The 16,984-nt window shown below is 37.6% G+C and overlaps 1 long non-coding RNA gene across 2 annotated transcripts in view; it reads left to right on the top strand.

Annotated features, from left to right (window-relative positions):
- LOC141376616 (uncharacterized) overlaps window positions 1-16,984 on the top strand; it is a 131,628-nt gene that overhangs the window by 50,873 nt on the left and 63,771 nt on the right. The window lies entirely within an intron of this gene.

Raw genomic sequence — 16,984 nt, forward strand, 5'->3', positions numbered from 1 at the left:
AGAAATCCATTAGCCTACATATTTAATTTAATTTGTTAAGTGCAAAGATTTGTTTCAAAATTATTTCTAAATTCAGTTCTAATTTCCAGCAAACTAATAAATGAACAATAATACTGAAATGTGGTCAAAAAAATGAGTTATACTTTTGTGTTTCATTTCAATAGAGTAGTACTTTTCAGAATAAAATTGCTTTCGTCTAAAGTCTAGAATTAATTGATTAAAAGCAAAGTTGTTTCACTGGATTGCTTTAAACTTTCATCCTCTCGCCTTGTTTATAGAGGTCACTGTAGTTAGACTATAAATACCTATCAGTGGTATTTAATTACAGATTATCATAACTTTATGTTTGGCTCTGATATATTTACTGGCATGCCGACAAATTTCAGAGTGCCTGATTTCAGGAATAGTTCACGGACCAACTTTTCATGACCTTTTATTTTGTTTTGTCAGGTGCGTGCCAAATAATAATTAAGGTTGCATACCCTCTGAAAGGCTCTATATCTGTCAACACTACTGACAGAGGCATGGCATGTACATTAATTATTATGTTTACGCCTCCAAAGATCTTCCTATACGAGGCATATTAAACTTTAGCTGATATCTTTTGATGTGCTAGCATGTCTTTCAGTTCCTGTCTTGATTGCCTGCCTGACAGCACGCATCCACCTGTTTTAACACATTACCTTTGGGATTGTTTGAAAGTCACCAATCAAAAGTTAAGCTGTATTCATAACTCTTCAGATTGTGCTCGACTCTGACGACTGAACGTTGATTTCAGCAAATCCTCCGAAAAGCATTATGGTGTCTGGGAGGATGAGGTATTTAGAGACACAGTGAAGTTGCCTGCAGATGGCACTCTTGTCCCTGGACCTATAGGAGTTTCGTAAGATCCAAAGGGGACACGGGGAAGCAGATCAGTGGGTCATTAAGACATTTAGAAGTGACAGTCTAATTTTCTAACCGAAGCAGAAAGATGGGCGCACTCACTGATATTGATCTGTTACACTTGAAATGTTCCACATCAAAGATAATGCTTGACTGACTTCCCCCCAATTAAATCATTGGCAGAACTAGGAAATCATTCTCAAAGTACAGTGGTTTAAGTTTAAACTACTATTGATTGGAAATAATTATTTTATCTTATTTGTACAAGTTTCTGTCATTACATTCACTCTGGAAAACACATTCTACTGGACTGTCTTGCTTTTATAACTGCAGAAGGCTTTTTAATTATGTGAACTCTCTTAAGGATATTTTTTAGCAAAGTGACACAAGGAAAAATGTATGTCATGTCTTAATGCTAAAAATCTTATTTCATTTGTTTGTTGTTTTTAATTCTATATTTATTACTGAAATGTTCTTTCCATAAAAATAGCCTTTGCTGCTGACATCGCATTAAATAAAAATTCTTCATCATCATTACATTTACTCCAGATTTCTCTCTTTTATCCTGGTCAGATTTGGATGTTTTGGGGTGCAAAATGATCACTTTACACTTTGTTTTGATAGTTCACCTTAGACATTCTATTGAAGAACTTTTCAATTGTCTGTAAGATAACTCTCAGTGGAGTGTTAATCCTAGCATTACTAGATGATGCCGCATTTTGGTTTTTGGTTCTAAATCATGATATGTTTGGCAGCTGCTTGGCAGCTATTTACCCTTGTTGCAAGGTAAATAGCAACAACTTAAGACATTTAAATGAGTGGATGCTTGCTCGCTTTTGTGGAAAGTTAGTTTAATTTTCAGCATCACAGAACTGCATATAGAGTTTAAATTTAAAATTTTTCGCCCTCCTGTGAATTATTTTTCTTTTTCAAATATTTCCCAAATGATGTTTAACAGAGCAAGACATTATTTCACAGTATTTCCTATAATATTGTTTCTTGTGGAGAAAGTCTTAATTGTTTTATTTTGGTTAGAATAAAAACTGTTTTTATTTTTTTTAAACCAATTTAAGGTCGATAATATTAGCCCTCTGCATAATGCAATATTTCTTTTCGATTTGTCTATAGAACAAAACACTGTTATATAATGACTTGTCTACCTACCCTAACTTAACCTAATTAACCTAGGTTAGCCTTTGATTGCACTTTAAGCTGAATAACAGTATTTAAAAATATCTAGTCAAATATTATTTACTTTCATCATGGCAAAGAAAAGAGAGATCAGTTTATATAAATGAGTTATTAAAACTATTATGTTTAGAAATTGGGGGGAAAATACACAGGATGGCTATTAATTCAGGGGGGTAGTAAATCTGATTTCAATTGTATATGTAAATGTATTTGTGAATTCAAAAGTTCAATAGAACCCATGAATTAGTTTCTGCAAGCAGAAATGAGACATACTGTAAATTCAGTGATGTATGTCACGTGATCAAGTAAGCAAACACCCAAATACACAGTTTCAAAATATCTACACCAGACATAACTGTTGTCGTATGGGTTGCAGCGGATAGATATAGACTGTTTACATTGGGGTGCTTAAATTTTTAGCACATGAAAATAATTTGTGTAAATACATCTTAAATAGACAGAGCTATCGTTTCACATCTAATATAGAACAGAATCACTGATATAAAAAAAACAATATACTATATAAATCCATACTCCAATCCATAAATCCAGAGTTACCTGTGCAGTTTGCAGGTATGCTAAAGACAGGGTTAAAACACAGACTTGACATTATTCAAACTAACTTAACTGTTTTTTTTTTAAAGCAGACGTAGGACAGATTAGATCTCACTCCAACATAATCCGATGACATTTATTTTCGAACCCAACTGGGCCGAAACAGCATTGACATATAAACAGCCTGCAACCCTCCATGCAGTCCTGGTGTCCTGCTGACTGATTTGGCAACTGCTCCATAAATTCAATTAAATAATTGATTTACTTATTTATTATTATCCTATTATCGCCTGTTTTACAGAGATTGTTTCTGAGTTTGGCTTTTTAATTGTTACAAGTGTATTGGAAAAAATAAACACTAAAAAAGTGTTGCATGCAGAACTGTTGCAAACAATTAATTTGTGTTGAATTTAAACAAACAAATTAAGTTTAATAATGTTCAACTTAATTTGTTTGTTTAATTCAACACCAATAAATTGTTTACAACCACTTAACGGTAAAAAAAATTGAGTAAATCCAAGGAATCATCTCGGTATAATTTTTTCAGTGTATATAAAAATTACATATAAATAAATCATGAATTTTCTAGTGTTGTCTGCATCACTATTTACCTTTATTTAAAGGGTTTCTGCTCACACAAAAAGAAACGCACAGCTTAAAGCTAGTGGCCTTTGATGGATCGCATGTCTGTAGGATTTCTGTGTGCGAGGTTATAAACATTACAGACTTTTCAACATGCTTTTCTCAAAAATGTGCAAGGACACACTGAAATAGTGAAATGTCTCTAGCTCTGTGTCCATCCACAGATTCTTCTTTGAATTAGATGTATGCGCAAAACTGGAATATTGCATAAAACATTTGGGAACCGAGCACCGTTTCCGTCCAGTCAAAGTCAAATAGAACTAAATCGTCACTTCCTGATACAACAGTATCATCTCTCCAAATCGTGTATAGACTGTTTGTTGACATGTAGATACAAATATATTTGTAGTTTAAAATATTGTTTAATGATATCATAGAAATAAAGTGTGACCTCACAATTGAACACAAGACTTTTTATTCAATCAATACAAAAACCCGCTGCTTTTTGCTCTACTAAAACATCATGAATGGTGTAACGTTTCATCAGCCAATTAGTTTCATGTGCCTGGTTGTGAAAATAAAAGCCCAACTAGATCCAGTTATTTTCCCAATACAAGCATTTGTGGGTGTTCTGCTCTGCTTACAATTAGTTGATTCACAAAGTGTGAAAGATATTATATAGAACATTTAAACCCGACTGTGAATAGGAGCTTTGATAAGCGAGTAGGGTTAGTTAAATAGCATCAGCTTCATTATAGATTCAGCACTGACAACGAGCCTTTAGACAACAGGTCACCAATGCTGGCCGCCTGCCATTGGGAACGATGGGAGTCTGACAGACGCAGCGAGACTTGCAGTTGGGCTGCAAACACATTTTCTTCTTTCTTTCCCGCTTTCTCTCTCTCTCCCACACCCACACGGACAAACGGACACACACTCTCACACGCCTCCTCTCACCCGTCTCAGTGTCAGGATTCAGGGAAACTCTGTTGCTTTGACCTAATCCGCTTTTCCGCCCAGCTGTGAGGGAAAGTCACCTTTTGATTTGATCACATTTAAATGCAGAAAGGGCCGGAAAGAGGTGACTGTGTGGCACTCCTGGAGATGCTTGACGCAGGCCTGAATGGGAGCTGTTGTAGTTAGGGACAAAAATGTGACAGGCAGCTTTATCACGGTTACCAACCCAGAGCGTCCGAAAATTATTGCCTCTTTTAAGCTGGGATGCATACATTCAAAGGGGCCTAACCCAACAGACACTGTTCTGCTGTTCAGCATCTTGATGGTGTTGAGATATGCTGTTTTTTTTTTTGGGAGGATGATGAACTAGAAGATGCCAGTGACTAATTAAAGCAAGGATTACGTCAGTGCTTTGCTGTGATTCACACATCCCGTGGGACAATAGACCAATGATTTTGCAATTAAGAAATAATTCAGGAAATTTGTTCACTATCTTGAAATTCGATTTAAAATCACACGTGAAGTGGAATTGCAAATTTAACATCCATAAACACAATCACAAAGTGTTCCACGCACACGCAATAAAAAGGGAAGCTGTACAATTGTGACCAAGGAAAGCATTGCTTAATGTTGAAATATGTTGACGCGTCTGCCAAAAGGAGTAATTGTATCAGTGGAGTGATGAGATCATGAGTTCATTTACACTTTGTAGAGTTGCAGATGTGAGCGTCCAGAAGTTGAAGCGGTCGGACAAATAACGCCATGTCCCTTTTGGAACACACATTGTGATCTTGGAGACAAGGGTCTTTTATGATATGAAAAGGGTGTAGTGTACTAGTACATGTATTATTTTCTGTATTGGTGTACTTTACACTTGTTAACACTGAATAACATAGTTTTCACTCTTGTTAAAGGAAATTAATAATACATTAAAAGCAATTTTAAAGAAACATTAAGTAGCACATTCATTAAATGGGAAATTTTGATTGCAGTTGAGATCGAAATGTCACACACTGAAGAAATGTATTAGTTTCAAAACAGATATTAGTAAATTATTACAAATAAACATCTAAATACATGCTGACATGACGTTTAGATTTGTTTTGTGTGTAAATTTACTTCTAAACTATTTCAAAATTGTATCATAATTATTTATAAAACTGTATATACAAAAGTCAAAAGTATTAGCCCTCTTGTGAATGTTTTGGTTTTTTCAAATATCCCCCAAATTACTTTTTTTATGATGTTTAACAGAGCAGGGATTTTTTTACTGTATTTTCTATAATATTTTTTTCCACAGGAGAAGCACTTTTTTATTTAGACTTGAATAAAATCAGTTTTTATTTAAAAAAAAAAATTAAGGTTAATATTACTTGCCTTAAAGGGCACCTATTTAACCCTTTTTTAAAGATTTTAAATTTTAGTCTTTTGTCTTTTGTGTCGCCAGAATGTGTCTGAAAAGTTTCAGCTCAAAACACCCGCCAGATTATTTATTATACCTTTCATAATACTGAAATTTTCTGCTCTGAGCATAATGTAACTGATTTTGTTGCCTGTGCGTTTAATGCTAGTTCTCCCTGCCCACCGTTATCACGTGCCTGGCTGCATCAGATAAACAGCACAGTGACAGACATGAAGTAAGCAGATCTCATTTAACATTTGTGAGAAATACTACAGAGAGCTAAACAGATCTTTTAATCCCAGTTGCTTTGCACACGTCCTGTCTTGTTGATATGATTATACACGTTTCTACAGAGACATGATAATACGCGGCTGTCAATCAGACCGGTGGGTGGGGAAACCGCACTTCTTCGTCACGTTGCGGTGGCCCTCAAAAAGGGTCCTATTTTAACTTTAGGAAGTTTTTAAAAAGACACTTTTTATTTTGTTTCTATCACCCCAATATAACCAACCCAAGCTCATTCTGAAAACGTAGTCCCGTGGACGTTTCTGGAGACAGCAGAATACGTCCCGGGAGGTACGTACGGCTGCATTTATTTTTTTCAAGCGAACGCTGCGGGGCGGTGTGACGCTGTTCCCTTTCGAGCTTGCCGGCTGACCGCTTACCTCCTTGTGGAGGGCTTTCCCGCTTCAACCCGTTTGTCCACTCAGCTCACCGTGTAACGTCGGCAGGCTCGAGATGCAGAGAGGAGGAGTTGACTACGGCGATCGGTTTCGAGTCCGGGGAAGAGCAGTTCCAGCAATCAGGTAAGACAAAAACAGAATCCCAAAAATTAAGTGAACAAGTTTCATAACAGGGTGAGAACGCGGTGAAATCCGAAAACGCGGTAGAAAAAAAAAATCAGGGCTTTTCTTTTTTTGAACGGCTTTTGTAAACTGTTGCTCGGGTTTAGGGAAGCGAGCGGGTGGGTGGGTCAATCGGTAAAATTGGTTGGGTTCAGGGAAAGAGGAGGGCGGTCAGCCGATTGGCCGGTCGTGCAGTCAATCATCCGGTCAGTTGGACAGCGGCCTCTGGCGGGTTGACGCAAGAACAGCGCGGGCGCGAACCGCACTCGCGAAAGATGTTCAAGATGAGAAAAATCACACAACAGCGGCCTCTCGCAGATTCGCAAAAACAAAAACTGCAGCCGTACGTACCCGCCGGGACGTATTCCGCGGCCTCCAGAAACGTCCGCGGGACTACGTTTCCACAATGAGCCTGGGTTGAATATAACTGTGGACACACTTTACCTACACACAGTTCTGTTCAAACAGCTTCCAAAAGATGATTTTCATCATAGGTGTCCTTTAAGATATATTTTCTTTAATTGTCTACAGAACAAACTATTATGTGTTGAAGAAAATTGTATTTACTTTAAATGTTCTGACTTCAACAGTATATATACATTACATATATATTCATTCATTCATTTTCTTTTTTTCTTAGTCCCTTTATTAATCTGGGGTCACCACAGCGGAATGAACCACCAACTTATCCAGCATATGTTTTATGCAGCGGATGCCCTTTCAGCTGCAACCCAGCACTGGTAAACAACCATTCACACTCAATAACACACATACACTACGGACGATTTAGCCTACCCAATTCACCTACCATGTTTTTGGACTGGTGGGGGAAGCTGGAGCACCCGAAGGAAACCCACACGAACATGGGGAGAACATGCACACTTTACACAGAAATGCCAACTGACCCAGCTGGGGCTCAAACAAGCGACCTTCTTTCTGCTACCCACTGCACCACCGTGCTGCCCAGTACATATATTACATTATATTACATTTTTCAAAATAACTTAAACAAGGCCACCTAGAAGTAAATGTATTCTTTTCTGAGCAAAATCTTAAAACTACCATCGCTTCTGAACTGAAAAAAATAAAAACCTTTTCTTACAACAATAAAACTATTTTTCTCTCATTCAGTCTTTTGAAAATTGAGATTCTGTGCCCGTGGCTATATATTAACTGCTCTTGTGAGTCATTCTGCTGATTTAAAAAGCTCTACAGACTTAACAACATTTGAAAGACATGTCAGGCAGTTGTTTAATCTGTCACCCTGTGATAGACTGAAAGAACCTCATCATGCATGCTTCATGCACTCTTTATCTCTCAGCGTGACACAATTCAGCAGCAGTTGGTAGTTGGGAATTCACATTTAAATGCCATTAGGTCTCATTTAAAAACTTTTAATTGTAGAATTTTGTCAAGCCAGTTTTAGAATATATAAATGAATAAATAAATCTGATGTTATTCGTTTAACAGTTTTAGGTTTAGATGTTTATGTTAGTAAATAGGTAATGCATTTGCTAATCAAGTTAAGACATAAGCATAGGGTTTTCATTTTTACATCGACTAATCAAATTGTTTGTAATAAGAATAAATGTATAGCATAACTGGTTGTCACAGCAAACCACGAGATCACCATAATTCATCAAACAATAATCAAAACAAAGGTCTGTGCTGGTTGCTTGTGGAATAAAAGTGATTGTTCAAAACCGCATTGTATTTTAGGGCAATCTTAAAGCCACCAACACCTTTGCCGTCTTTGGCTGGTTGGGATGATAAATGACTTTAATAAGTCTGTAGCTTCAGGACACACTACAGGGAAATGAAAGTAAAACACCTTATGTGTATCAGTGTTTTGGAGATTTACATACAGGTTTTTTAATCATGTGTAGACTAGCCCAAAGTCTCAATGACAGACAAATGACAGAGCAAAGCATTTCTTCTCATAAATGTTTGTGTAACTAAAGTCAGAATCAGGTGCCATTTGTCAATCTCATTCATGAGTTTTCTCTTTTTCTGAGGGGTCTGCAGGATAGATTCAGGATATTTGTAGCATTTTCTGTTATTTGTCTTCAGAAACTCACTTAATTAAATGATTTGTTCATTACAGTATTGTTATAGATTAATAAAAAAAAATGGAAATAGATTTTTTTTATTTGCTATCGATTTATTTGCTATCGGCATCCTGGCCAAATTTGCCCACAAGTCTCTGTCCATCATGGCCTCCCAACCATCCCCACATCATAATTAGCTTCATCAATCTGTTTCCTCTTCACCAATCAACTAGTGTGTGGCGTGCGGTCTGGCACAATATGGCTGTCATCGCCATATCCAGGTGGATGCTACACACTAGTGGTGGACGAGGAGATTCCCCCCATTGTGTAAAGTGCTTTAAGTTTCTAGAAACACGCTGTTTAAATGTAACAAATTATTATTATTATTAACAACATAATGGTTGAAAGACAAAGGCTTTCAGCCTAACGTTAAGCCCTATTACACTGTCAGAGACTTAAAAAATAAATCTTTAAAAATTACTTTAAATAATCTGAGGGCAGTTTCATTCAATGAACCACCTTCGTGTGTAAAGCTGCCATGTAGTTCAGGTCAAACCACGTGATCTATGCAGTACGGCTAGTCAATGTCAATCAAAAAACGTCACAGCAGAGCATTAAAGTCGACTACTCTGTTCAACACTACTGCAAAGTTACGATGTGCAACACATATAAACTGTATATGTCAACATTTAAAAATGTGCTTAAGGGTTTCATGACTCTTTAAAGATCCAATTAATTCACAACATTTAATTGAAACATTTAATTCAACTTTGTTTTTGTTTTTAATGGGATGGTGGGCCAAATCAAAGGTTACCTTTGGCCTGCAGGCCCTAGTTTGGGCATCACTAGTCTAAAGGGAACCATCAAAGTGTGCTGTACTATTCCAATATAAGCCTTTCTTAAGGGTTTTTTCCTTCACTTTCATCAATTGGTGAAGTTTGTCTCTTGCCACTGTTGCCACTGGCTTGCTTGGTTTGGGACTTGTAGAGCTGTGCATCAGTGGAGTTGCTCTTCAGTATTTACTGTTTCGTCTTTCAGCGGTGGCATTTACATTACACTGAACCAAACTGAACTTCAACTGTGAAAACTGGACTGCTGCCATTTCAATTTACTAGAACTTCATCTACAGTATGCTAAGCTGCTTTGGCACAATCTACATTCTAAAAAGCGCTACAGGAATGAAGATGAATTGTAATAAAAAACAATTGATAATTAATATATTAATATCAACCTCTGTAACCAGAAAAGTTCCTCTCTCACCTCCAAACAAGGTCACTATGAATAGTTTTTTTTAGCCAATCCTGCAGTAACTGGAGATCAATGTTCCTGAGGAGCTGCGAATTATTATGGGTTTTGATCGCACAAGTATCAGCTGACAGTACTGTGCCACGTTTTATTTCAAAGAGCTCGCTGTGACAATGGCTTCTGGTAATAATAGTATATGTTTCCCCTCCTGGAGAGGCTGTGAATGCTATCTCCACACACCATCTCATTCCATCTGAGCCTCACACAAACCGCTGACATATCACACAAATACCTCCTTTATTAGCTGGCAGTGATTGTTTGCTGAATGGGATAGTGGCCCCCAGGACCCCAGCAGACATTCCAGCACAGTGTTACACTTACATGACATAAGATGAAGGTATATTTCTGTAGAACAGGTCTGTACTGGCTGCCGTTGAGGTCTCTTTCTAGGATGTAGCCTGAGCAGAGATGCTCACTACATGGTTGTGATGGAAAATACAGTTAGATATTATTCTCTTCACTGTAGTTACAGAATATTTAGCAGATTCTATTCTTATTTATGTTAAGATTAGCTTAATGTCTGCATGAACCAGAAGTTTCTGAGGCTTTTATTTCGGTATGCTGATGTACTTGACTAACTGAAATTAAATATTAAATAGAGGAAGGGCTTACTTTTTTGCACATCGTTCCCTCATAGCAAACTAATCGTAAGTGGGGTGTGAGTAAGAATATTATGGCTGAAGTTGTCAAATTGACATCAACAGAGAAGGATCGCCACCAAGGATCGCCTAGATATACTTGCACATATTAATTGTTCACCTAAAGAAAAACAATGTGCACTTGCAAAATAAATGTAATAAACATTATAAATTTTCACTTCACACAGACTATAACAATCAATGGAACTGGACATACAGTAAGCAGTGTTTTCTTTGACAGTGTTACCAACTTAGCCATCATGGTGGTGCAGTGGATAGCATAATTGCCTCACAGCTAGAAATTTACTGATTCGAGCCCTGGCTGAGTCAGTTAGCATTTCTGTATGGAGATTGCATGTTCTCCCCATTTTCGTGTGGATTTCTTCCTGGTGCTCCGGTTTCTCCCACAGTCCAAAGACATGTGGTACAGGTGAATTGAATAAACTAAATTGGCCACAGTGTATGAGTGTGAATGCAAGAGTGTATGGATGTTTCCCAGTGATGGGTTGTGGCTGGAAGGGCCTCCGTTGCATAAAACAATGGATGAGTTGCTGCTCGCATCAAATTCAAAGCTCTGATGTTTGCCTACAAAGACATCTCTGGCTTTGCTCCTTCTTATCTGCTCTCACTTCTGCAGATTCATGTGCCCTCCAGAAACTTGCTTTCAGTGAATGAACGTTGCCGTCGTTCCATCCCAAAGAGGGAAGAAATCACTTTCCCGAACTCTCGCATTCAATCTGCCCAGTTGGTGGAATGAACTCCCTAACTGCATCAGAACGGCAGACTCACTTGCTGTCTTCAAGAAACGACTAAAAACTCAACTATTTAGTCTCCACTTCACTTCCTAATCTGCAATTGCCTCTCTGGCTATACCACTAACTGTACTAAAAAAAAAAAATACATTACTAACGATTTCCTTCTTAGACTTTACACACCTGAAACTTGTCTACAGCACTTATTCATTGTTGCTCTTATAGTTGTGTAAATTGCTTCCTTGTCCTCATTTGTAAGTCACTTTGGATAAAAGCGTCTGCTAAATGACTAAATGTAAATGTAAAACATGTGCTGGATAAGTTGGCGTTTCATTCTACTGTAGCGACGCCTGATTAATAAAGGGACTAAACTGAAAGGAAAATTAATGAATGAACTTAGCCACTTTGTTGCTATATTTAGTGACATTTTAGAACCCCATAGCGACAAATTATCAAAAAAGCAACTAGCGACAAATCTAGCAACTTTTTTTGGTGTTACTGGACATTTTTATACACTTTCATGCGTCCGTACTGTACCAATCCTTCTCTTCTCAACGAGCTGCAGGTGACACCGTCAGCTCCTCCCCTTCCATGCCTCAGAGCACTCACAAGCAAAGGAAATTTCCCTTGTACAGTCAAACTGATCTGCTTCTCCTTTGTTTTAAATTAAACAATTTAATTTGAACAATATTTATTTTAGTGACAGTTTCAGAACTTGAGTTTGAGTTTATTACATCTGAGAGATTACTGCAAATTCACTACATGTCTATACTGCATTCAAATAGCAATAAATTTAGTTAAATTGACATGCAGACATAAAGTGAAGTGCAAATATAAATACCCCTTTATTAACCATACGCTGTTAAACAAACAGAAACAGTTGGATATGATGATGTCAGTAATATGCTAATTGACGTATGACATAATCTAGTGATGTTTAGTGACTTTTTGGGCAGAGCTTAGCCTTTTCATTGAAAATAGTTGGCAACAGTGTTCTTTAATAAAACATAGTTTTTGTTCACATGGTGCTCTACACTCTTAAATAAATGAGGCTCTTTTACAGTTTTTAGAACAGAACTATTCAGTTTTTGATGGATTCACAGGAACTGAGAACAGTTTTAATTCTAGGAAATAAGTTCTTCATTCATTCATTTTCTTTTCGGCTTAGTCCCTTTATTAATCTGGGGTCGCCACAGCGGAATGAACCACCAACTTATCCAGCATATGTTTTAAGCAGCGGATGCCCTTTCAGCAGCAACCCATCACTGGAAAACACCCGTACATTCTCAATCACACAAATACACTATGGGCAATTCAGCCTACCCAATTCACCTATAGCGCATGCCTTTGGACTTGAGGGGGAAACCAGAGCACCCAGAGGAATCCAACACGAATGTGGGGAGAACATGCAAACGCTGTGAGGCGAGAGCAATACCCACATTTTAGAGCAAGATCTAATCCAGCAAAAAAAGAACAACAGTGACATAAGTGTACATTGATTGGGCAAATGCATGCCATATAAAACACAGGCGCGACAAGACATTATGAGACATAAACATACAGAAAGTTAATGTTAACATTTACCTGTTGTGTTTGCCTGTTGTTGTTATTTTTTTTATTTTTTTCAGCCTTGATAATATATAGCACTACAATGGAATGGACTGGAATGTGTTTATATAGTCATTTACTGTATCGTGTATGGCCATACACCCAAAGTGCTTCAAAATCATGAGTATCACGTAATCATGAGCAGCCACATGACACACCAGCTATAGGTGGAGTGAAAAACAGGGATAGAGCCAATTCGGTGGATGGGGATGATTGGGAGGCCATCATGAGTGAGGGCCGATGGAGGGAATTTGGCCAGGATACCAGGGTTACACCCCTACTCTAGAAGTGCCATGGGATTTTTAATGACCACAGAGAGTCTAGGTTTAACGTCTCATGTGAAAGACAACGCTTACTGACTGTATAGTATCCCCTTCACTTTACTGAGGCATTGGGACTCCTGCTGGCCTCACTAACACCACTTTCAACAGCAACCTGGTCTCCCATCCAGGTACTGACCATGCTGAGCCCTGCTTAGCTTCAGTGAGTAAAAGGTCTTGGGCTGCAGGATGATATGGCTGTGGCATAGGTGATTTTGTCTGTACTTTATACTGTACTTATTTGTCTATGTTCCATCCCTATTATAATGGAAGACAAAACTCAGAATGAGATTTTATCATGTTGTTTTTCATACTCCTAATGCTAACTTTAACCCATAAAGATTGGCATCTATTGTTTTTTGAAGAACCATTAAGATCAAAAGAAACTTTCTATTCCATAAAGATTTCTTTAATATAGAAAACTATTTTTCAGATCAACACAATGCTCATCAGATTATGAAATGTTTTTTAGGGAACCAAAACAGGTCCTTCCATGGCAAAACTCGCACCTTTGTTTTTAAGAGTGTTCTTAGAAATGATGGGTAGAAAGTGATCTTCCCCCAATATTTAATTCCACGCTAGTCAGCCAGTGCAAAAAGAGTTATTTAATTAACATCTCTCTCCTTGTTTCTCCATCTGACATCAGCATAGGCTGCCCAGCTGTGTTTTTCTGAAGAGAAAGGACATGTACACAGTCTCCTCTGACCCAGCGCTGAACTGTAGAGGCAGCCAGTAGAGCTTCATGAAGCGTTGATACTCAGCTAACCTGAGCATGCAAAGGGGAAAGTCGTAACATTACAGGCCCCTCACTTGGAATATAGTTTTGGATTAGTGGGCACTGGAATGAAGCAAAATACAGGAATCTCAGGATGCCTATTTTAATGGAAAGTCACGGTGTAAAAAGCACCCCTGCTGGCAGAATTTTTTCAGCAGTGTTTGGATTGAACAGTCAAAATTACAAACAATGTGCCCTCAGCCCTTTTTGCACACATCTTTATGGCTTGAGAGGATAAAATAAATTTGATTTGGCAGCCAAAGATATTAACATACACTACCTGACAAAAGTCTTGTTGTCGATAAGACAAATAATAACTTGATTTCAAGTTGACCGTTTAGAAAAGTGATAGAAGGTAGATTTTTCTGATGAATCATCTGTTGAAATGCATCCCAATCATCACAAATACTGCAGATTGACATTCCACATGACTTTATTAATGTTATTTGAGTATTGCAGAGATGTATGGATGCCGTGGTCCAAGCTCATGGGAGTCATAAACAATGTTAATTTTTTTTCCACTGCACCATGAGTTTATATTCTACAATATTTCTGTTAAGTGACTTAGACATTGACAAGTGATTAGAAATTTGTCTAATCAAAGTCAGTCCTTACTGTTCTAATTACATCATTAAAAATCAAGGCATGATCATATTTTATTTTGCTAAAATAAGCGTAATCTAGAGGCTTTTGCCTTTCACATAATCCAATTCTGTCACATAAGCCAATTCTGACACCAAATGATCAACTTGAAGACATTGTTATTATTTGTTGTTCCTAAAACTTGGATAGGCGACAAGACTTTTATCAGGTAGTGTAGAGTAAAAGTGCAATTCAATAACAATGTGATTGTCAATAAAAAAGTGTTTATTCTTATATTTAATTTCATTATTAAGTTGTTATACATAGTTGTAATTATTTTTATGAAGTTTAAATACAAACTCTTTCTCTCTCGAACTGAAGATCAGACTGTTCCAGCAAATGGTCAATTCGAAGGTTTCACTCTAAATATCAACTTTCCATTTTTGAAGAAGCTTCAAGCTGTCCAAACAATAATAGTGGGGGACAGCAACAAGCAACATGAGGCAACCCTGGGAAAGGGGAATGCGCCACTTGGAATAGGGGTAGAGGGAAACAATCTTATTTTCCTTTGCATGAGAAATATGAACTTGCTTCCCACATCTGTTTGCTTAAACTTGCACTATTGCCAGGTGCACAGATCGTCCAGACCAGGGCCATCATGATGACTTCATGCAGTATCTTTCTAAGAAATCCTGATGAAAAAAAGTCTGATAAAGATAGATAAGATAAATTATTTGTTGAGGTCTTCTATAGCACAATGGTTTACATTCATTAAAAAAACTCTTCTGTATGGCATTGATCATTTATAAAAGATTTAAATGATTAGTTCACCCAAAAATTAACATCCTCCTATGATTAATTGATGCCCTCATGTTGTTCAACCCCGCGAGATCTTCATGGTTCATCATCGGAACGAAATTATTAAAGGATATTTTAATGAAATCTTAGAGCTCTCTTATTCTCCATAGACAGCAAAAGCCATGAGATGTTTAAAGCCCAGAAAAGGAACTAAAAACATATCATGTGAGTAGTTCAACTGTAATCATGCGAAGCTACAAGAACACTTTTGTGTGCCAAAAAAACTGTAAAAAACGTTGTTTATCCGCATCTAGTCAGGATGTACATTTACAGTAGTCCAGGCAATAGGACATGTGCAATACGACTGTGTGATGTGCTGCTGACTCTCATGGCAATATGTCGTACTACCTCTAGTAAAAGCGCACACTGACCCATTCCTGCCCCGGAATGTTTTTGCAATTTTTTTGGTTCCTTTCTTTGAATATCTTGTGCTAGTTGCTGTCGGTTGGGGAATGAGAGAGCTCTCGGATTTTATCTAAAATATCCTAATTTGTGTTTCAAAGATGAACAAACTTTCTTTGGGGATTAGAACAATATGAGTGCGAGTAATTAATCCCCTTCCTTCAGCTTATTCCCCGCTTTATCAGGGGATTTAATTGTTTTAAGGAGCAGATGCCCTTCTAGCCACAACCCAGCACTGAGAGTACAACCCTGAGTGATGGGAAATGCTCAAACATAGTACCTAGTACCGAAAAACCTAGTACCGAAATCGACAGCAGGACATGAATTGACTCCCAGAGTCGAGTCTTTTTTTTTAAAATCCTCCTGAATGAAGCAGTTACATGCTACTGGTACAATGCTTATAATGAGCTTGATGAACACTTGTTTTACGCTGGGCGACGCAGTGGCGCAGTGGGTAGCACGTTCGCCTCACAGCAAGAAGGTCGCTGGTTCGATCCTCGGCTCAGTTGGCGTTTCTGTGTGGAGTTTGCATGTTCTCCCTGCATTCGCGTGGGTTTCCTCCGGGTGCTCCGGTTTCCCCCACTGTCCAAAGACATGCGGTACAGGTAAATTGGGTAGGCTAAATTGTCCATAGTGTATGAGTGTGTGTGTGTGTATGTGTGGATGTTTCCCAGAGATGGGTTGCGGTTGGAAGGGCATCCGCTGCATAAAAACTTGCTGGATAAGTTGGCGGTTCATTCCGCTGTTGCAACCCCAGATTAATAAAGGGACTAAGCCGACAAGAAAATGAATTAAAGAATGAATGTTTTACGCTTTCGCTTTTGAAATTTGCTACCACAAGCACTCTAGGCTATTATAAATAGTGCTGCAGGATGAAGTTTGCTTTCACTTTTATGAAACAGACCTTTTGGAAGTTTACTTTTACAGATGATCTGCCTGCAATGTCAAGATTGCTGTGTTATAAATTGAATATAGCATATGTGTGTAAATTTGGAGCAGATTGACGTTTTACTAGCACTGCAGGTAAAATTAAGATGGTCTTGGTTATTGCTATGCTCATGTAAAATTTTTAACCTATGCTTAGGCATATTTTACAAATTAATTAATTAATTAATTAATTAAAAAACACTAATCATAATGACAAAAGAAGCAAAGATTTATTTATTCACAAAATCTGACAACACATGTCATTTTTATTTATTTATTTATTTTTTGGCCCTGGACACACTTAATAAATATTTAACTGGTCATTAAATCAAATTGAAAATCTAGCTATATT

Source organism: Danio rerio, chromosome 11 (assembly GCF_052040795.2).
Source record: "Danio rerio strain M-AB ecotype USA chromosome 11, GRCz13ab, whole genome shotgun sequence".
NCBI lineage: Eukaryota > Metazoa > Chordata > Actinopteri > Cypriniformes > Danionidae > Danio > Danio rerio.